Source organism: Apteryx mantelli, chromosome Z (genome assembly GCF_036417845.1).
Source record: "Apteryx mantelli isolate bAptMan1 chromosome Z, bAptMan1.hap1, whole genome shotgun sequence".
In the NCBI taxonomy this organism is placed as follows: Eukaryota; Metazoa; Chordata; class Aves; order Apterygiformes; family Apterygidae; genus Apteryx; species Apteryx mantelli.
The window spans coordinates 63,452,938-63,474,951 of NC_090020.1; the positions used below are offsets into that span (position 1 = coordinate 63,452,938).

The following is a 22,014-nucleotide window of genomic DNA, read 5'->3' on the forward strand; positions in this document are numbered from 1 at the left end:
TTAAGGGAAATTACTGAACAATATGAATAGCATAACAACAAAGAAAAGGACCACATCTAAATCAAAGCTTTGCACTGCTCCTTGCTTTGTTATTCTGTTAGCTAACTAGTAAATGTAAGAATCATAGCTTATTAAAAGTCTCAGCCTATCCAAATCACAAAACTGCATCCCTCTTGTGACACGATTTTGTTTCACAGTACCACTCACTGTTCGGAGAACAGCGAAAGAAACCTCAGAAATGTAATAGAGAAAAACAACACTTTATTGCTTCTATAGATCCTTGGTTACAGAGGACCGGATAATCTGAAGCACTCATACAGAATAGCTTCAAATATTTTTATAAACCTAATTAAGATTTTCCTCTCAAAAAGATAAAATCTGAATCTCAAAACAAAATTGTCTTTTCTCTTTACTATCCTTTTTTCTTTTTAAATCACTTTCCCTAGCACCTGTACTACCTTTCAAAATGGTTATAAATTTAAATCTCATAATGCACCTGCATTTTCACGTGCATCATTTCTACAATGCTATTAAGCATTTACAACAGTATTTTTGCTATTAAAATATATTTTTTCTTTCCAAAAATCAAGCATTTTCTGTGCATAGTTACAAATATTTGTGAGTGTATTCTCTCTACATTCTTGCATCAGGGCAAGAAAAGAACAGGGTGAAAAATGTGTTTGCTCAATGGTCCTAATAAGGACTAGTACAATGATTCCTAGTCCAGTATACTAAGATTGAAATGTACTGTGATCTATTAAAGAATTTTTTCAACACTTCAACTAGGCATACATTTACATTAAAAAAACCTTCCGTATCATTCTGGTTATGTTACCCTGTTAATTCTTTGGGAGGAACTAAGTGCATCTGCTCTTCAATTATGAGACAAAAAAATAAGTTTAAACAAAAAATTTAGTCTCATCTCTTAAAAAAAAAAAAAACCAAAAACCTATCACTAACCAACATTAACTTTATGTAAATGTAACAAGTATACAAAAAAGAACGTTTGCAACTGGGGAAAAAAAGCATTCATATTAAGGTCTCTTTGGATACAATAGTAGCATTTAAGTTAGCTTACCCAAGGCAGAAATATTTGTTTGAAATTATTTTCATTTTTTGCACAGAACCACCTGAACACATTGTCATAAAATGACTGTCCTGCATGTGTTACAGAACATTCCAAGTAAGCAACGCAGAAAATCGTACCAGAAACAATGGAATACAGATTGCCTATACACAAGTGCTTATATAGAAGAATATGAACATGTTAAAACCACAGATACATAGAATACAGTCTGTGATCCATGTGTGGAGCTTGTCCCTGAGTAAGTGTATATTTAGCTACAATATAAATGCTGACTCTCCATGGCACCTTTTGCCAGAAAGCAGCCACAATCATCAGTTCTTACACACCTTCTCTACAAGCTACTGTAATACATATTCAGCAATAAAAAAAACCAAAGTTCTTACATACATATTCTTACATATAAGGGTAAGAGAAGATCACCTATTAGCACATTGAAGAGTAACTGGAACAATAATAATCATCAACAACAATAAATGCACTCAAGACATATCCTTCCCCTTATCTCCTTCAACATATCTGGACAGTCACCTACCCGAATCACTGCACCTCTTCCAATTCACACCATAGGAGTTTGAATCAGTTTCTGAACTTGGACCACAGAATCACCAGGATGCAGAATGGAGTTTATTAAACCATCCACATGGAACTGTGAAAAATAATTACAACGTTTTCAAGATGATGGCTATCAGGAGTCTTATAGAAATGTAAGACAGTTCGAAAGCCACACATGACCTTTGTTTAACTTCAAACTTGAACATAGACACAGAAGTTGTACTATAAAACTTACCACCACAACAAACAAACATTCTGCAATTATTCATTTTTGTCTCTGCCAAATCTCAAAGTGATAAAAACACCAGAGACAATGTGCCAAAACACAGAAGAGGTGTATTATCATCTGTTCCTTCTATACCAGCCAAAACCAAAACATACGGATTGCTAATAAGTTTGAGTTCAAACCAATGCCATCCATACAAGTAACAGAAAGGGATTTTTAATGTCCAAGCTTAACAAAATGTAGCAAGTTACATGCAGGACCTAAACTAGGTAACTTCTTAAAACACTGCTATTCCAGTGAATCTGAAGCACATTCTCTGAAAGAGAATCTATACCACCCACACCGTGTCACAAATACTCCCACAGCCCTCATGGGGAAATACAACTCCTAGCAACAGATGAGGCTTTAAAAAAGCTGCAATTATTTTAATTGGACCTGCCAGCTGCCTTTCATTTAGCTTAACATGAGATTTATCGAAAGTCTGCAGCCACAGCCATTGGCAAGAGTGGAGACAGTTGCTCACAAGTAGTTGGATCTATTTCTGAGAAGCTAATTCTGCCTGGAGAGCTTTTGTGGAGTATTGCCATATACTCTATATGTTGAGGATACAAAGTTTTATTATGTGGTCCTGGCTAGTATGCTGGAATAATACAGTAAGTCTAAGATGTATATGGAAAACACCCATAACCTCATCTTGATGACATGTGTTGGGGCCAGTTCAAATAAGGTGACAAAATAAAAACGAAAGGGAGCACGATGAATTACAGAAGGAGGGTTTTGTCATCTGCTTTCAAAACAGCAAACATCCCACACCAAAAAAAAGAATTATGCATAAAATACCTAGGCAGGCTGCTAGCCAAAATCTTTTTTAAAAATAATATGAAGGTTCTTCAGGATATCAGATTCTGACTAACATACTGTTTTCACATGGCATTCTATGTACAGGTGCAAAATGGGGAAACTTTAGGAATTATTAAACTGAGAGCAACAGAATAATCATTAAAGTAACTGTTTTTACCAATTCCAGAACACCCAGTGATTTAGCAAACCCCAGACTCCTCACACTAATATAATTGTTTAACAGCTGCTTTGCATCTCAGCTACCATTTCCAAAAACACTGCTGGTCTCAGCTGGCCAGGCTGCCATGGCCAGGCTAGCTAGAGCTGCTGAAGGATGCCAGGGTTCCATGACTGTCCTGCAACTTCCCTGGCTTGCTGGAGAATGCGAAATTTGGGTTGCTAACCCTTAAGGCAGTGGCTCTGGAAATTTCCTTCTGAAATTTTCCTACTGCTTTCCCACCTACAGCCAAAAAGTTTGTATTACTAAAAACACGTAAGTACTGGACTAAACCAAGTTTACATCCGGCTAGCAACTCCATTCATATACAGTCCATTTAGGAATTGCTGCTCTATGACGTAAAGATTGAAACAGCTTTCTTGGCTCTGAACTGACAAGAACAAAATAGATGTCTTCTCCCTTGTATTGCTGTCTTCCACAGAAGGTTAAACTTCCACTTCCATTTGAGATCAAAATGGCATCCTTACAGGCAGAGAGCAGACTATGTTGGATGTGCCAGCTCCTCCAGAACACGTGTTCCAGCTTGGGGCTGCCTCTAGAAAGTCTCCATTCCCTGGCAGCCTCCATTAGTGCTTCGATCACTGACCCCTTCACTGTACTCCCCGGCAGCAAGAAAACAGCAACTGGAGAACTACATAAACAATGAACAGTTGTGCAGATCGTTACATGAAAGATTATTATCTAAGTATCTGTGTGTCCAGAAAGAAAGATCAACACCATTTGAAAAAAGTCCAGAAGATTTATCCTAAAAAAAAATTTTTTTGAAGTTTGTCCTAAAAAAGATTGGAACACTCCTCCAATCTTCCTTTCTCCCCCTCTGCTGACAAATAAAATGTCATTACACAAGCTAAGGCATTAATTTAATTTCACTATCAAATGCAATATATTTCCTGTGACTGTTAATCACCTTCTTGTTACCAATAAACAAATCAATGAAATGAAACAAACAAAAAAAACTTAAAAAACCACCACACCCAAACACACACATCCCCAGCTGTGACTTGCTGACATGTATATTCTGGAATACATGCTACATGAGCTCTCAGTGCTAAGCTAGTCCCCAAAAGTTAAGGGTTGGGGAGAAGGAGGAGGGAAATAAGCATTTTACACACTTTTGAAAAGAAAAATCTTTTGCTCTGGCACCTCTTTATCTAATTAAGCTTTTCCTCACAACATGGTAACATGATAAATTTTAAGCAGAACTACACTACAGCTTAATCCTAGCTTTTTCACTATCACATACTCTTATTTTTAATTAAAACACATTCTGCCTAATCAACACCAAGAACAGATTCCAACTCAAAGCCCTGATGGGCAGATCACTAAAAAAGCACTCATACTACATTTGAGTTATAAATTCTTATTTCAGAAGAGTTATGGACAACCATGACTTTTCAGAACTAGATAATTTGTTCTGTTGAATGCACAGTATCATCCCTTGCAAGCAACATCTGATGGAGAACAAGTACATTTATGGCTCTAAAGCCAAGTATGAGAAAAATCAACTTGGATTTTACTCCACTGCCACACTTTTGAAAGTCAGGCTCCATTTGAGAAAAGTTGCAAATTAAAAAGCAGAAGAAACTGTTTTCACTGTACGTGGTTTATGGTATTAGGTATCTGGAAAAAATAGGAACTTTGGGGGACCTTAAAATATATATTTTCCCCCTTATTTTAAGGCGTGTGTGTGCATGCGCATGTGTGCATGTATGCACATGTGTACACACACAAAGTAGTCTCCATCTCATATTCTAACCATACAGCAGAATAAACAAATGCAAAAGCATGTATACTACGCCACAGTCTTTCAGGAACCTTTTCTGCCCAGGGTTTTAAGACATGACACACACGCTGAACCTCTGCTAGAATCCAGTCTCTTGAACGAGGAGTAGTACCACTCTGCTTCTTCCTCCAAAAAAGAGAAGAATATCTACAGCATCCAAAAAAAATACAGAGAATTTCTACTTCATGTTTAAAGTGAAAAACGCAGTGGGAAGATAACTAAAAAATAGGAAAACCTGAATGCTGTTCACAGTATTTTTTATCAAATATTCACTATTGGGAGAAAAAATACATAAAGGAAGTTACACCAAAAGACACACGTGCCCCCAGGTTCGGAGTCAATTCCAATTTACCATGTTCTAAATTCTTATTACACAGAGACTGTCAGCTCACAAATGCAGTGTACACATGAAAGTGTGACAAAAATGTACATATAGTTGTTTCATGCTTGTCTGCAAGTTCAACAGACACTTTTTTTTATTTCCTAAATAGATTGTGAATGCATTTAAAAGGAAACCTAGTACATTTTGACTCGGGGGGGGGGGGGGGGTGTAAGAGAGACTCAGCATCACATTATCTTTGTTTCCACAATATTAAAATTTCAGTTCTAGAGAATTTAATATCATTACACTAGTTCCTCTGAAGCATGCAAAAGGACACCATTAAGAAACTTCCTTAAGGAAAAAATTCACTGTCTCCAAATCCTGCTTAGGTTAATTCTTGTACTACACAATTTTGAAAGAAAAACAAACACATTAGGTATGTTCTCCAATGCACCACTCAAAATTATTTGAGGCTTGATTTAATATTTTCTGAGGACTTTGTTGTCATCTTTGTATCCTAAGAAAAGAAATTCTCTTCCAGCAATCACTGTATTTCCTCCGATGCACAACATGCAATAGACTTACCAGTCAACCAAAGGATAAGCAGTTATTTTTTAAATTAAAGAGCAAGAAATAAATAGAGAAATGGGGGGGTAGGGAGGGGGAACCAGAATCCCAACTGGCATAAGAAATAGCTTATTTCATCTCCTTGAGGGTGTTTTCAAAACTATCCATTTGACACACAGTACTACTTCAGTAAGCAGGCATCCTCCAGCAAAGCTTCTCTTGCAAAAGTAGTTGCTGTTAATACTAGTATGACTGAAGAAGGAAAAACTCCACACAACTCAAACGTTTTTCATGCAGTGGCTCTAAGAAATACTTTGCAGGGAACAGCAATGAAAACTCAGATCAAGAAAAGAATTTTACTTGAGACTACAGGAAGCTGGATATTCCCCCCTCCCCCCACCCATTAAGAAGGTGACAAAAACTTACTAGTGCTTTTCCAAAAAAGCACAGATATCTTGGCCAAAAATCTCATTCCCACTCTAATCTCTTCAGAGAGTAAAAGAGAGAAGCAGAGTATTAAAGAGTCTTAAAAAACTGGCATCAAAACAGGGAAAATCTGTTTCTGTCTACAGTGCTTATGCCAATCTATGCCACCTCCTCTCTTCTGTACAGGCTTGGCACTTTGGGGAAAAAGGCAGAGATGGGAAAAAGATCAGAAGGACTGTTACCTGCACTTCTTGGGTAGAGGACAGCCCAGCGAGACTGCCATAGCCTGCATGGCTGCACTCCAGAGTCACTAGGCCCCTTCAAACCAGGGCTGCAACTTTCCCTGAAGATTTCAGAGTTACGAAGATGCAATGCCTTTTATTCATCCAGCCCCACGCCCCTAAACTATGTTGCACCTTCAGTTCCTCAATGAATTAGCATGGATATGCATTGCTCATCTGAGATGAAAAGGTAAACTAAGAAGGGCACCCCAAGTTATCAGTGACAAATATTTCTAATAGCATCATTCTGCCAGTGATAGTGCATATGAACTTGCTTACTAATCTTCTGGCAGTCCATCACCTCTCAGTCCTCTGTTCACTTAGAGTCTTAGAGTCCAGCTTGAAAGCAAAGCATCCCACATTCAAACTCTGGTGAATTATACATTTTGATCAAGAGATCCTCCAGATGATGAAAATACAGACCCACCAGGAATCCCTAGGAAGTAAAAAAACTAGGTGTGAAAGTCTCAAGAGCAAGTGGTAGATAGTCTTCAGGAAAAAGGACTTGATGTCCCACAGCAATGAAGGACTGAACAGCTCTTCATTTCCCCTCTGTGTTTTTCAAGCTTCAGTTCTTACCAGGGTTAATTATTTCCAACTATCACAGTAATTACAACATATTTCATAGAAGATCAAACATATTGTCATTTGTCAAAATATTCTGGAAATTGACTAAACACAATGTATTTTCAGACCTGTTCTTAGAGACCAAACTATCTTCAGCTCTGTGGAAGATAGGCATGAAATTCCCAGCCTACAGTCCAGAGTCTGAAAGTCAATCTGTGTATGCCTAAACAATTAAAACTTCCCTGAAAGAAGCACAACTGGTAAATATCCCAGTTTTTAAACTGCACTCCTGACTACTATGGAAGATTTATTGAGGAACAAATCAGAGGTTGATTTAAAAGAATGAAAATTAGATTTACTGTAATGAAATGAAAGAACATTCCAAACCAGCAACTGGAGCTCAACTAAGAAGTCAATTCACACTGTGCTTAATACAAACTACAGTCTGCTAAAGAAAGGACAAGCCCTGCTTTCCCCTACTTCCACCTACCTTTTCTCTCAAATCTAGGGTTTGCACAACCACACCACTAACAAGATCAGCAAAGTGACCCAAAAAAGACCCTACAAAATATTGGGGGAATTTTTTTTTAATAAGATTAGCTTGCTGATCAACTCATACTTATTGACCTTGAATAGAAAATCTTTGCTGAAGCAAAGGACCTGCATAGGAATAAGGGAACATGAAACTTAGTGCCTACTGTTGGAGGAGATTGAGCAGGTAAAACTAAACCTCTAGTCACAGGCTTTCTAAATTAAGATTCCTTCAAAGCAAAGATTTTAATTTCATTATTTTTAAATATTTTTCTCTTAGTATGAAAGAGATGGAAAGGTCCTTATGTTTGCAAAAATAATTTAGTGCTCACAACAGCACATTCACATAGTAAAAGATGGTTTAGTACAACCTTAGAAGACAACACAGTTTGACAGTTTATAAAATTTGACTTCTTATAATCTAATGATTTGGTCAGCCTTGGATTCATAGTTTTTTTTGAAAGAAGATGAGAAAAATAATTTTAAAACAACTAATTTTTTTAAGGACATTTTCTAACCACAGCAAATATCTTGGTCCTACAGATACTTCAGGCAGCCAGAAGAAGCTACGACAGATCAGTAAAGAGTTACAGTTCAGGCAGTGATAGGTCAGCAGTTAATGTTCTACATTCGGATTTCAGAACTGAAAGAAGTGTTTACAGGATGTGGTCTTCTTAACTGGAAGATATCCTTGCTCAGAAAGTGCTACACATATTTTTGCAATAAGAAGGCAGTTACTTGCCTACAAAGCAATGCTTTACATTTAGAGAAGGCTTGAGGGAATGGAACTACACTTTACAAAACAGATTGTCATCCTCAATATGGTAATTTAAATATCTGTTTACACTTAAGTTCATTTTACCAAAAGAAGTCTGAAAAAAAAAAATCAAAACAACTAATACAAGAAGCTGTCTTGTTAAGAAGTATTCCTGGTAAAGAGTTTTAGTTGTTCAGTTGAGGGAAGGGAGGTAGCTATAATTTTAAGGTTAATTTTTTTTGTACAAAATCTTAAATGAGCATCAACTATAACTTAAAATCTTCTTTTAAATACTGAATAGATGGGGGGAGGAGGAAGGGGAGGAGGAAGGGGAGGAGGAAGGGGAGGAGGAAGGGGAGGAGGAAGGGGAGGAGGAAGGGGAGGAGGAAGGGGAGGAGGAAGGGGAGGAGGAAGGGGAGGAGGAAGGGGAGGAGGAAGGGGAGGAGGAAGGGGAGGAGGAAGGGGAGGAGGAAGGGGAGGAGGAAGGGGAGGAGGAAGGGGAGGAGGAAGGGGAGGAGGAAGGGGAGGAGGAAGGGGAGGAGGAAGGGGAGGAGGAAGGGGAGGAGGAAGGGGAGGAGGAAGGGGAGGAGGAAGGGGAGGAGGAAGGGGAGGAGGAAGGGGAGGAGGAAGGGGAGGAGGAAGGGCTTCTTTATACTCCAACACATTTTTGACATCTCCAACATAATTTTCTACAGATCTTCCCAAAGCTATTCCAAAAAGGCTGAGACCAGACAAACTAAAATACATCTCAAGCAGGGAAGAGAGGTGGACTGCCAGAACAAATGCGAAGGCACATGAGAACCCAGCTAATGAGGACCTAGACACAAACAAGCAACTGCAGAAGTTCTTTTGTATGTCTCCTCTCTCAGCATGCGAACACATCCTTAGTTGACTGCATCATTACCATGAAACACTTAAAATTTTCAGAAAGCAGGAAGGGCAGAGTTTAAAACAAAAAAAGAAACACTAGCATCTCCCCTTTCAATCCAGGAGACAAGACCACATGGCAAGCTTTCTCACTGTTTCAAATCTGAACTCTTAGCATTGCTCCCCTCCCTCCCCAAAAAAAAAGAAAGTATAGAAATGCTGATAGCTATGGTCTCTGCTATGGCTAGTCTTCAGATGAAGTTACATTATTTTTTAATTAGCATTTAATAACGTTTGGATTTAAAGAAATCCCTACCTTCCACAGCTAGGAAAAGAAAAAACCTGCTCTCACTTCCTCCTTTTTCAGGGATCTATCGCTTCTTACAGAAGACAAAATAGCACTAGGGACCTTATGTAAGATAATTCACTGAAGTTAATTTATAATTGTATGCCTAATCATAGTGATGAAAGAGAAAACTAATGAGAGGCAAAACATTCAGAAATGACAAACAAAATTGCTTTAAAGATACACACTTCACTCCTTTTGTTTTTTTTCAGGAAAGTTATGAAATCAAAGGTTTCATATTACTTCAGATTAAAGGAAAAATACATGCAAAAAAAATCACTTAGAAATTGATCTGATTTGTGATGGAATCGTAATTCTAAAGAGACAACCTGTATTTCCTTGTCAATGCAGTTTTAATATCTTTGCCTTCCAACTAAGAGGAATCAAAATGACTACCACTTTACTGACAAGGAAGGAAGTAAAATGCAACAAGACACCCTCTGCCCTGGGCTTGGTTCTTTATCATAATAAAATCCTGCAATATTTGGAGCTATTATTCATACATGTTTCCACTTTCTGCCTTGAGAACTTGTTGGAATTACAGACTTTGGGCCAAATCAACATCCTTCACTGTTCATTTTTATTCCTAACAACCCTGTTTTTCTACCTGCAATGTCAAGAAATCATTTACATCTCTTCTAACAATGTAAAGAAAAACGTAAGTTACAATCCTTAAAAAAAAAAAAAAAAAACAAAACACCCTGTATGCTGCAGATGCTAGATATCCAAGGAAGAAAAATAATACTTCTTTCCCTACACAGCACCTCCTTTTGATAATTTATGGATATTTCAATTTCAATATATTGCATACGTTAACAAAAAGAAAAAAATAGGGTATGGGGAAATGAACAATAGTAAAGCAAAAGTGCTGAAAGTGTAAAACAGCAATTGACATTAAACGCTATCCTCAGTACTTAATACAAGAAGTGCTTTATTTAATGTCTTCTCTTAATCCATAATTCAGGAAAAAAAGTCAGTTTTAAAAAACATATCTACCATATTCTGTCTTGCATGAGAATGTGATATTTTTATTCATTTGACATATGCTGCTTCCTGAATGGATTTTATATATTTTGGCATTCCAGAACAAAACTGCTCTCATGTTTGGCACTCCATGTACAATGCAGCCAGGAAACCACTCCTTAGACTATGCAGCCATCTGCAGCAGATACCAAAGGTTTTCAAACAAGCAAGCTGCACTGTTGTAAAGATGCAGTATTTCAATACATAAGAAAAGTTCTAACCCATAAAGCAGACTTTCCCTCTAATTGCCTGCACGTAAATTTAGGCAATCTGCAATGAACAACAGTTCAGCACAAACTGAAGTGGAAAAAAAAAAACCAACCACTATTTCATATCAACAGCTATCAAAAGATATCTGGTTACTTTGTTTTTCTTCTAAATTGTGTTGTCCATATATTAAAACAAAACAGTCCCTGATGCCCCGCTTTACATGCATTCCTCCCAAAAAGTAGTTGCAAGAATTCCTAGCTAAAACTCAGATGACCAAACAACGGAGATCAGAAGAACATAGTGGACCCAAAACAGTACAAGACAGAGAAACACAAAGAAATCAAAGGTTGGGTACATGGGAAGAGGAGGAACGACACCAAAAACCCTCAAAACCCTCTAGCTAATACCAAAATGTATCAATTGTGCAGAAGAATTGCTGCACCAGATCTAGATAGGTTACACAATCCGATCTGTGCTGAGGCACACAAATGGAGACACATTCCTAGAACGCAGTGTAAAGAGAAGGATGTGAAAGTTGTACGCATGCAGGAGCTGTGCGCACACATTTTAACTGCCTATTTGGTAGTTAGATTTCAAAAATTAAACCCTACCAAAAACAAAAATAAAGACATATCCTGACACACAAAATACTACACAGTACCCTAATGAAAGTCACTACTCAAGGAAACAACACATACAACTAGACTTCAGTTTAACTTCAGAAATCTTCCCCCTTAAAGAAATCTTCTGTCCCTGCCTCATAAATGTCACCCACTTCAACAAGACAGCTTCCTTTTTGCTTTTACATTTTTTAGTATAAAATGCAATACTATAGACCAAAAGCTTCTATTTACAGTGAAACTTAAAAGACAGTTTTCTTTAACACACCTTCATCACTACTGCAATAAGGAAAGCAACCACTGTCTAAATCTTTAAAGAGCATAAGTTTAAAAAATAATATTTTCCCAATTCCAAGAATCTTCTCCATCTAATTTATACAATAATTAAGACATATTACCTTAATAATATTCTCAGCAGTTTTTTAAAGGTCATTATCTTGGATGAATAAAGAATCCCTGAATTGTACCTTGCTTTATTTTGTTTTTTCGACATTCATTTTACAGCTAGTATATAAATCCTGATCCATCCCAATCATCCTTCTTGATATACAAGAACTACTTCTCTGCCTGAACTGTGGTTCCAGCCAGACTCTTCACATATCACATGTAGCTGAGCACTTACTCCCATTTTTCTTGTCCTCCATTTACTCAACTTCAGTCTCATAGTGCACATTTGATTTTTGCCAACCTACAATCTCCTTTCACCCTCAACACAAAAAACAAGCATTCAAGCTAATGCTTTTGATAATATATTATTTTTCTCTTCACTTAGTTTTATGTCTAAATGAACAGAATATTGTGATTAAAAAAAAAGCTGTTATGTTAATTTCATTTCACTACATCAGGCATTTGGGAGATCAAATAAGCAACTGTTATCACAAAATTAACAGAAGGATATTCTTGAATGGTTTCCAAAGAATTTTTGCCTCTTCAGATAGGGAAGAATGATGGCTACTGCTTACATGAAAAAAATTAAGAATTATTTGGAATTTAGACAATTACATTGAAGTACAGTTTCTCTTAAAGTACTGCTATTAACATAGATAAGATCTCACTATCAAAAGTCAAAAACGAGTTTTTCACCTGACAGGAGGTCTAAGTAGAACTAAGATTCTTCCTTCCTATCACTCTGGAAATTATAGGATCGAAAACTGAATTCAAAGTTGATTTAATAATAACTCAGCTTAAAGCGTTACTTAACTTCCTGACATCCTGTGCTTCATAGCAAGAGAAGAAAGTTTCAAAACGACTTTGACACTACTGAAGTAAAAAGTGGCACAGTGTCGTACTGATTTGCTATTAGCATGTCAGCCTCCTTTTCTCAGGATAAGGGAACTGAACAGCACAATGTATGAACTTACGAAAATTCTATAACTCTGATCTAGAAAAACTTTAATTGCCCAGGGGGTAGTTCCTTTCAGACTTTTGAAACATTAAAAACAAATTAATACAAGTATGGGGGAAAATGAGTAACATCTGAATTTTGAGTGAAGGTTATTCCTCAATATTTCATATTTAGAAGTCAAAATTTAAAACTTCATCAAGATTTAACACAAATGGTATGATGGGTGATCTATGAATTTAGAATGAGCCAATATATATTTGAATTCAATGAAAAGAGACAAGGACTCTCTCCATTTGGGAAAGAGAAAAGAGAGAGTGTCTTTTTTTTTTTTTTAATCCAAGTAACAGTATTTGTTGGTTCTTGACCAGTTATTTTACAGAGAGGGAGGGACTTGAAGAAAGGAGTGATTAAAGATGCATTTTTCTTCTATTATATAGCTTTCTTTTAACTTGCTTCACCAATAGGGCCATAATCTTTCCCTTGAGGTGTCATAGACTGCTATTGTAAAACCAGTTCAGTTTCCTGAAATACTAAAGGACTTTTGAAATCCTGGCAATACCTCTCTTTTCTTCCCTTTTATTAGTACTAAGCAGGAGAATCCTACAGAAAAGCTTGCCTGCTTCACTGTCTTTCTCTAGCAAGACCAGCACTGCAGAAAGCACCCAGGAATGGTATGACTCTCAGCACTTCTGCTATGCTTCAGTAAAGCAAGGCAAAATAAGTGTTCCTTGAAAGGTAGAGGATCTCTCCCAGACAAATACAAATAGAAGAGAAAGTTACTCTTGCCTAAGTCTGTTAAAGTCTAAATGTATTTTCAGTTTATCTTGCTTTTCTAATATTTGTATTGTTTACATTATTTCTTTAGATTAGATTTCTGGTACTAGATCCAAAACATGAAAATCTTAATTAGGAATAACACACTGGAAGAGCAGGACTTTAATGGTCACAAAAAACTCCCTTCCCTACCAAACACCATTCAGAAAAGTTAAAAAAAAAAAAAAAAAAAGGCATTATAGTTAAATAATAAAATAGTAAAGCTCCATGAGTTTCCTTCTCCCATATTAACATTTCTGATCTTTGCTATCAAAATTAAAGTCAGATGGTTTGCCAAATTCAGAGTTCCAGATGATTTTCCCCTCCCTGTCACATTCCCAGGGAGCAGGGGAACTCATAGGTTTAAACATCTTTTCGCCTGCTTTTACTTAGCACTGAGTTTTTAAGCTAATTTTACTGTGTTTTTAAACAACTTTTGAAATACCCATATGTGAATCAATAAAAGCGACCTTAAAAAAAAATTCCAGGTTTGCTCCAAATACTCTCATCTGGCATTCTTTACTTCATTCCCTCTTCTTCCAGTTCTTCCCCAAAAAGGAGATCTGCTGAAACACTCATGAATATTCTCCATTATTTAGAATAAATCATCCTACACAAGTTGATCAAAGCACAACTGAAATAAATGGTATAAAGGCTAGATAGCTACACAGAGATGTGTGAACTTTTGAATTTTCTCCCTCGGTGAAGATTCTACTCCCAAGAAAAAAAGAAAAAAAAAAACCCCACACACAATTATAGAGCACCTCAGAATTTAAATGACCTGCAACTCCAGGGTTAACATCATATATGATTATGTGACCAAAAGTAACCCAAAATGAGTACTTTCTCCTAAAAGGAGCTAACTACCATGCTGACATTCTGGATCACCACAAGCTAATTTGCCACAGCAAACAAATGTAGCAGCAGCAGGCTATCGCTGCATATTAAAGGCTGTCTACACACCCATCCCCTCATTCAAGAACACCTATTTAGTAGGCCAAAGTGGAAGCAATAAAGTAAATTCAGCACCTGCATGTTATACACTGTAGTGTATGCTGTTTTCACACGAAAGACTTAAATTGCTATGCTGACATACTTTTCAGTTTACTTTCACTGAAAATACAGGCCTCAATCCTGTACTTACACAGTCAAGCTTTTTGTTTGTTTCAACCACAGGCATGCACAAGCACATGCAGAATATTAAGTATAACATTTCCACAGAGGAAGACGACATTTATAATTTACATTAGCATCATTATTTAAATTTAAGAGTTCCCCGATATCCAGTTTCAGATATAAAACTCCATCCTATCTTCTGGGTTATCTGTAAGCGAAGACAGAAGACCCGCAGTAATTTGACTAAGTTGCTGATAATAGGGTTCATCTTCTAAACTATCACTTCTCTCTTCAAGAAGATTAATTCCAAGAAGGCTCCAAGTCACATGTGTGTGTGGGGGGGGAACAGTAGTTCTCAAAACATTTCTTAGCAGCCTACCAAATGTCTTCCAGAAGAGTCTGGAAACTCTCCAGTATCCAAACTCTCAGAATAACATCCATAGCAAAAATCTGATTTTTGCTGAACCTGTGACTGACATTCACAGGCATCTGGCATTGCATTTCAGATATTACTCAGATGTACTGACGTAGCCTGAAGCATCTACACCCTTCTCCTTTCCTTCTTAGGAGGCTTCGGAAGTTGAAGTCTTCCTGAAAAATAAGTGAATTCTAAAGTATCAAGCAGAAGCACCAAAGCATCAGGAAAAAGAGAAACTGAACAATGCTGATCATATACACAGAACATAAGCTCTTAACAGCTGCTGTTAAGAAAAGCAGGGCCAGAAGAATTAAATATATGTATTGAAAGACTCCAAAGAGAAGGAGGGCCAGGGAAGCTGAAAAGAATACTTCTGCAACTGTATTAAACTTAGACTCCACATTATGAGATGGAACTACTGAAGAACATGAAACTTTTCTTCCAGAACTGTCTGGGAAGAGTCAGACCTCTGTACAGCTGCTACAGGAACTTCCCATGCCAACTAGAGTAAAAAAACGATTAAAAGGTTCCAAAGGCAGCAGTAGAACTCAAAGCACGGTACTTCAGAAACCAAGACAGATACTGTTTTTCACATATTCTTCTGCAGCTACCTTTAGCAAACTAACAGAACTTCAAATACTTTGAATTCAGTTATTAATATTGGAGTTTATCCTGCCAACAAGAATAAGGCCCTGGCCACTTCAGAAGGAGATACCACCCATTCCAAATTATAGTTGCCTAAGAAATTTTTCATTTCAAGTACCTGCAACTTTCATTGGGACTTCAAACCTAAGAGTTCCTTGTAAAGCTAGAACTAGGTAAGTGGCACAAGTAGTCAACACTGGGCATTAACAGTTCACAGGAAAACAACTATAAGCCAAGCATCTACTTCCAAAGTGCAATTATAACTTGAAGAGAACACAAAGCTCAACACTTGGAACAAGTATTATCCACCTATCTGTTTCTAGAAAAGAAATTCTACTCATATAGCTGCAAAATCTCCCACTGGTACTGTGGGATAATCCAAAATAGACAGATCATTAACTTCTTGGACCACATATATTTATTTCTGCTCATTCCACCCCAGCTACCTTCATGACAGGGGCTACAAGACAAGAAGCATAGCACTGTACTTATTGCTCTATACCAGCTTGGAGGTTAATGTATGCTTAGAAGACTTTTTGTTTGGAAAGGGAGCTCACACACCTTGTGAATTCTGAACTAACCAGTCTGAGGATACTGATCTACAGTTTCTTCCAATTATTATTCTCACAATACACATCTATAAAAGAGAATCAGAAAGAACATTTGCTTTTAGCAGTTGTTTTACTATGCATATATAATACAGCTTTACGCTTGCAGGATTCATTTGTACAGCAATGTGAAACATAAAAGTTCAAGAAACCAGTTTTATTTACAGAAGATGCAAGGACATATAATACTGGATATTTAAAAATTTAGAAATGATGAAAAAAAGTTGTACACTTTGGAATCACTTACCTTCCCTTTGGTAGCTTTGCTTTTACAGAAAAACAAGTTCTCCTTACTATCACAAGTAATCTTTAAGGTCTAGACTGTGTCTAATCATTGCACAGATACAGAACAAAGGACAAGCACAAAACGTTCCTCCTCCCTCCTTAAGCAACAAAGTTGCGTACAATAAAGGTTGTGCACAAGTGTTGTTACCTAACATTTTCTTGGCCCTTGGCCACACCAAAAAATGGGATGGAAGAATAAGGCCAAATCATTCATTAGCTACTGAAATGGATAAAGTGGAGAGGAGAGTATGTACTATCTTATCTGACAAGATTCAGTCATCAAACACAAGAAGCTCCAGAGGCATGGTACCTTCTCATGGTATTACAACCCCCAGGACAGCCACAGCAGCAGAGATAGTTCACATTGTCTTCAGACTCCGCTTAATCATCACTCTTTGTTCCTATGTATAATGATTGTTTTGTAGCAAGTATCTACAAATTAGCTCCAGATATAGAAAGAAGTAATCTGCTTTTCAATTTAAGCTACTCAGGAGAAGCTTGTCACAATGCTGACATTTTCCAGTGTAAGTGCACTTCCATTTGGTCTAGATGAAGCCAAGCTAAGAGATCTGCTTAACTTTATCTTTCAATTACACAAAATTCTGATGCATTTTTAAAGGCGGAAGGGGCAATTTAGTGTTGAAACACCATGCTTCTATATCACCCTCAGGGGAAGCACAGATGAAACTAAACAAATAGGTCAAACATCTGTACATAAATTTAAGCATCAAAAAATAGTGTCTTACAAAGGCCAAGTACTACAGATCAAGAACAACAGAAAAGGACGAATTATCCCGAGATTATTATATAATAAAAATCCTACCAATTTCAACATACTAATACTCACTTTTTCCATTTTTCTTATGCTGCCAGAACATGATATTTACATGCTTTCTCCTAAATCAGCATCCTCACTCTCAAAACTTTATATTTAAAACCTTCTACTCACAGTACACGAACACTGTATTCTTAATTGGAAGTGAAGAAGATTACTTAAATAAGCAATTGTTTTACAGCCAAAAATCTTTCAAACAAACAAAAACCCACCCATCTTGTCATTAAAGCAGTCATGTTAATCTTTGGATCATCCTTATAATCTTAAAAAGCTGCATAGAATAGCTCTGGGTTTATCAATTGTTACTGAAGTACACTAGGCAATATTATTGAGGCCCACTAATTTTTGCTGATACCTACTCAGCAGTGTGCCAGCTGTGCTGATGCAGTGGGCTCTGCATGCCACCCTCACAGTTGGAAATTGCAGTGGCATACTGCAGCTGATCCCCCAAGAGACGAGAACTGTAAGGATGGTGGGAAACCATCGCACATTTGAAGCTCTGACAAGTCAAAAAAAATGTACTCCTTGTCCAGAATTGGACCAGAGCCTGCCACGCAACTAGCAACGGAACTGTTCACAAGCTCCCCACAATACATACAAAGGGATATCCCCTATGCATTCAAAAAATTAAGCAAATCTCTCAAAACCAGTTAAACTTTCAGAAGTTGTAGAAAAAGTAATCCATACTTCACAAGTGTGCACTGGAGTTTATAAGATGCTCCAAAGACACTAAGCTAGTAATTTAATAGGTTACCGCAAAAATTGTGCATTTTAAATTTTAAAACTAAAAAACATAAATAGTAATTTATAGACTTTTTACTAAAGAAAATGATATATATGTTACTCATGTTCAATGTTTTCATTCTGACGTGAAAAGGGGAGTTGTCTGATGAGTTGCTTTACTTATTCGATAGCTGACAGCTAATATATCCAAATCTTTATTTTGCAGCTAGTTCATGTTTAACTACCTACATCAACTGTCATAATCAACATTTGCATGCTCACATAGGGATATAATCTACTGTTTCCATATCAGCAAGAGTAGCTTTTTCTTCAAGTCAACTAGCCACTCTTTTGGAAAAGTTTAAGTTCGTAATTCCACTATGTGGAGTAAATGTCAGACCCTCCTTTAGCAGATCAGGTTATTTCATAGGAAGAATATACTGTTAAGAAAAAATATCAAACACTTGATCTTTATGTAACATTTTCCCTGAAAGATCTTCCTTTTTGTTTGGGAGCAGGAAGGACAAAAACAAAACAAAAAACAAAGCAGTCAGCCAAAAATCCATTACACTCCTACGGGAAAGCTGAGTTGAATTCTGCTCTAATCCCCTTTTATTTCTAGAACCTACTGCTAACATGGTAACTTTAATATATATATATATGTATTACATATATGATATTTATCTATATATATAAACATATATGCATATATGTGTGTGTATGTGTGTGCGCGCATGCATGCATCCCCTCCCTTAATTTAGGTGTTTCAAGTATGCTTCTTTACACCTAGGGGTACAGACTCTAAATGAATTCCACTGAAGACAAATCATAATCTCGTTTTCTTATGCCACTGCAGCTTAAGACACTAGGCAATTTTCAGTGAGTAATACTTTCTCCACAGAGCCCCCCAATCTATTCTGTATGAACGTGATGTGCAAATGGGTATCATACAGAGCACTGCATTTATACTGCACATTATCAACTTGCCCATTTATAAGACAAATTATTCATATTTTCACTAAAATTGTTGAAAAAATACACTGTGGTCCTCATGATAGCATGCTGTATATGCAACTTCTAGCTCTGACTGTAAGCATACCTACTTAAAGTTACCAATGTTTACATGAACTTAGTTCAATTCATGAGCAAGGAACAGCCAGGCAGGAAGAATGTTTCCCTAAGCCATCAACACATACCTATGAAAGTGCCGTTTCAAACAACATGAGCTGCCATGTGTATACCTAAATCATTTTATTCACAAAACGAATATCAGTGTCAACCTAATTTTTAGCTGAGACACAGTTGGTCTTGAGAAAGAATACAGTCCTTCATTACTACTAAACTATGTTAATGACATGAATGGCATTCTATGATATAATCATTAGCTGTAAGCAGTAGTGAATTACACTTTCATCATTAAAAAGGGCCTTATCCATAGCTACCATGGTGACAAAACGCTAGTGTAAAAAGTTGTGGCTCCACTACAAGGATCTATTCTTCTGCATGGCATTGAAAAATATTAAGTGCATCATGAGAAACACAAAAGGTCTGAAAAGAAACAAAATTGCATCCATTAGGAACACAGGGGTTTACATCTAAATTTGTCATGCATTGCTATAATTCCTCCTCCCTCCTCCCCCCCATTATTGGGGCTGAAACACTGCTTTGGAAAGTGATCGTTCTTTGTAAAAGGATTACTCTATTTAGACTTCATTGCTTTTCTGCCAAGCATCAGCCATATAAGGAAACTGAAGTTCACTGCCATTTATTTTGTTCAGCCCTTTCAGACGCCTAAGAATAACCTTTACCGCTGCCTAGAAAGGTAAGTCTATAAATTGCAAACTAAATCACTTCTTATCAGCAATAGAAGCCACTTTAGGTCAGTTAAATATTTTTCCTTGCACTATATCATTTAATGAAACAGCCTGAGCAGGCTTAATAATGTCTTCTCATGCACTAGACTACTTGGTGCTGTTGAAGGACTACAAATATCATAGTTTTAAAATGTTTGCATAGAAATTACTTTGTCCAGTTCTCATAAATACCAACACATCCATCTCAGATACTTCAAAGACTGAAGCATGCGCATCCTGTCTGACAAGCACACTGCTTTTGAGTTTGTCAAATAGCAATAATAATTTAGAAAAATAAGGTAGTACAGAGCTGGCTTATAGTTCATTTTAAACATTCACAGGACATGAAATTTCTTGCCTCCATGAAGAAGCTAACCAATAATTACCTCTTAGAGGCATGTGAAATCAATCTGTGGTTAGCAATATTGCTTTCAATAAACGCAACTATTTGACATAACAAGCAGTAATCACCAGCACTACAAAAACCTTCCACCAGAACTACGCATTTAGTTTACCCTCCAACAGCTTCAGACAGGAGTCTTAAAAAATGATAAAGGAGAAAGTGGCCACCAAAACCAAACAAGGCTATGTTAATCCAGAGGTTCAAATGCACTTTTAAGAAGCCAGACAACTAGTTGCTGGGGGGGGGGTGTCTTTTTTTAATGGAGGCTCTCGAGATGAACTTGTGCAGGGATCAAAATGCAATGCAGACCTCTCCCATACAAGCTGAAAAATATGCAGCCAAACTCGTCATCTTGAGGGGGGAGAAAAGGGGCGGAGGGGAGGAAGAGAGGTGGCGACAGGAGTCGAGGGGAAAAACTGCAACAGTATTTACAGAGGACTACGAGGACAGATTTTTATAAAAGGAATTTAACAGTTACTTTTAAGAAGGCGGGCTACACACTAACTGATATTCCAGAAGACAAGATTAAAGACAAACGGCAAATACAGGGAGCTCCAAACGCCAAGATCTTTCGATTAAATAAAAGAGATTATCCCCTTTAGGACTTTCTTATTTCCTGATAATTATACTTTCAGGGTTAGCAATTGTTTTCAAAGGGAAGGAGCTGAAGAAGCACAGCCACAGAGTCGGGCAGTTTCAGTTCGGTACCTTCTTCCACTGAACAAAGAAACTTCTGTGTCTGAGGAGCTTAAAAACTTTCGGTCTCCCCAGATTGTTTCCTCGACCTCCATGAAAACAGCGGTTACGGCCATACAAACAGCATTTTAGCGAGAGACGGGGGGAAACACAAAGGACAGTCAAACTATGGGAGGCGGAAAACACAAGCCGATCAGAAAATAAAGGCCAAAAACAGGATATCAAGATGAAGCGTGAACTCTTTCCTTTTTCCCCACCCCCTTCGGCAGAGGAAGGATTTTTCTGTTGTTGTTGTTGCTGCTGCTGCTCCCCAAACCTTCTCCATTTAATTTACCTTGTCTGTCGGGTGTCTAAACCAGATCCAGCAGGCAGGAGTTCCTTCCGATCCCAAGGAAATATATTAAATCCAATCAAGTTTTCTTCTCGTAGAAGGGGGAGGGGGGCAAGAGGGGGAAGGAAAAAAAAAGAGATGCAACAGCTTTCGACGAGGACGGAGGCGTTTGCAGAGCGGAGCGTGCGATGTGAGTGTGCACGGGGGGAGGGTGGCGGCGGCGCCGGGCTTCTCCCGGCCCCTGCCGGCGGCGGCGCCGGGCTCTGCCCCGCGGGCGGCACCGAGCCGCGCCGGCCCCGCCCGGCGCCGCGGCCGCCTCGCAGAAACGGCACCCGGCGGCGAGCCCGCGGCGCCCCCCGCCCCGCAGCCGGCCGCCCTCTCTCGGGGCCCGGCCCGGCCCGGCCGCCGCCACCGCCCCTCCTCGCCTGCCCGCCTGCCCTCCGCCGGCGCTGCGCCCCGCCGCGCCGCGCCAACGGCTCCTCACCCCGGGCGCCTTCCTGCCCTCCCCCGGCCGCCGCCGCCGCCGCCGCCAAGGGCACGAGGGGAGCGGCCAACCGCCTTCCTCACCTGCCCGCCCGCCCGCCCGCCCGCCTCCCCGGCCGCCGCGCCGCCGCCGCCCTCTCTCCCCGCCTCCTTTCTTGCACTTCCCCCTTCTTTCTCTCCTTCTCAGCCCCCCCCACCCGCCTTCTCCTGGCTGCGG

At 38.4% G+C, this 22,014-nt stretch overlaps 1 protein-coding gene across 8 annotated transcripts in view; it reads right to left on the minus strand.

Moving 5' to 3' along the window:
• The window catches only part of ERBIN (erbb2 interacting protein), a 118,013-nt gene extending 96,163 nt beyond the window's left edge, over positions 1-21,850 (minus strand). For 6 of the 8 annotated variants that reach the window (XM_067315219.1, XM_067315217.1, XM_067315216.1 and 3 more), the window contains exons 1-2: positions 21,318-21,504; positions 1,620-1,733 (exon numbers count right to left, since the gene is read on the minus strand). The gene's annotated coding sequence lies outside the window, so the exon portion shown is untranslated. Of the gene's footprint in view, positions 1-1,619; positions 1,734-21,317; positions 21,505-21,798 lie in introns of those variants that run through there. The other 2 variants (XM_067315208.1, XM_067315207.1) reach the window with 2 other exon arrangements.
• Positions 21,851-22,014: the final 164 nt, after the last annotated feature.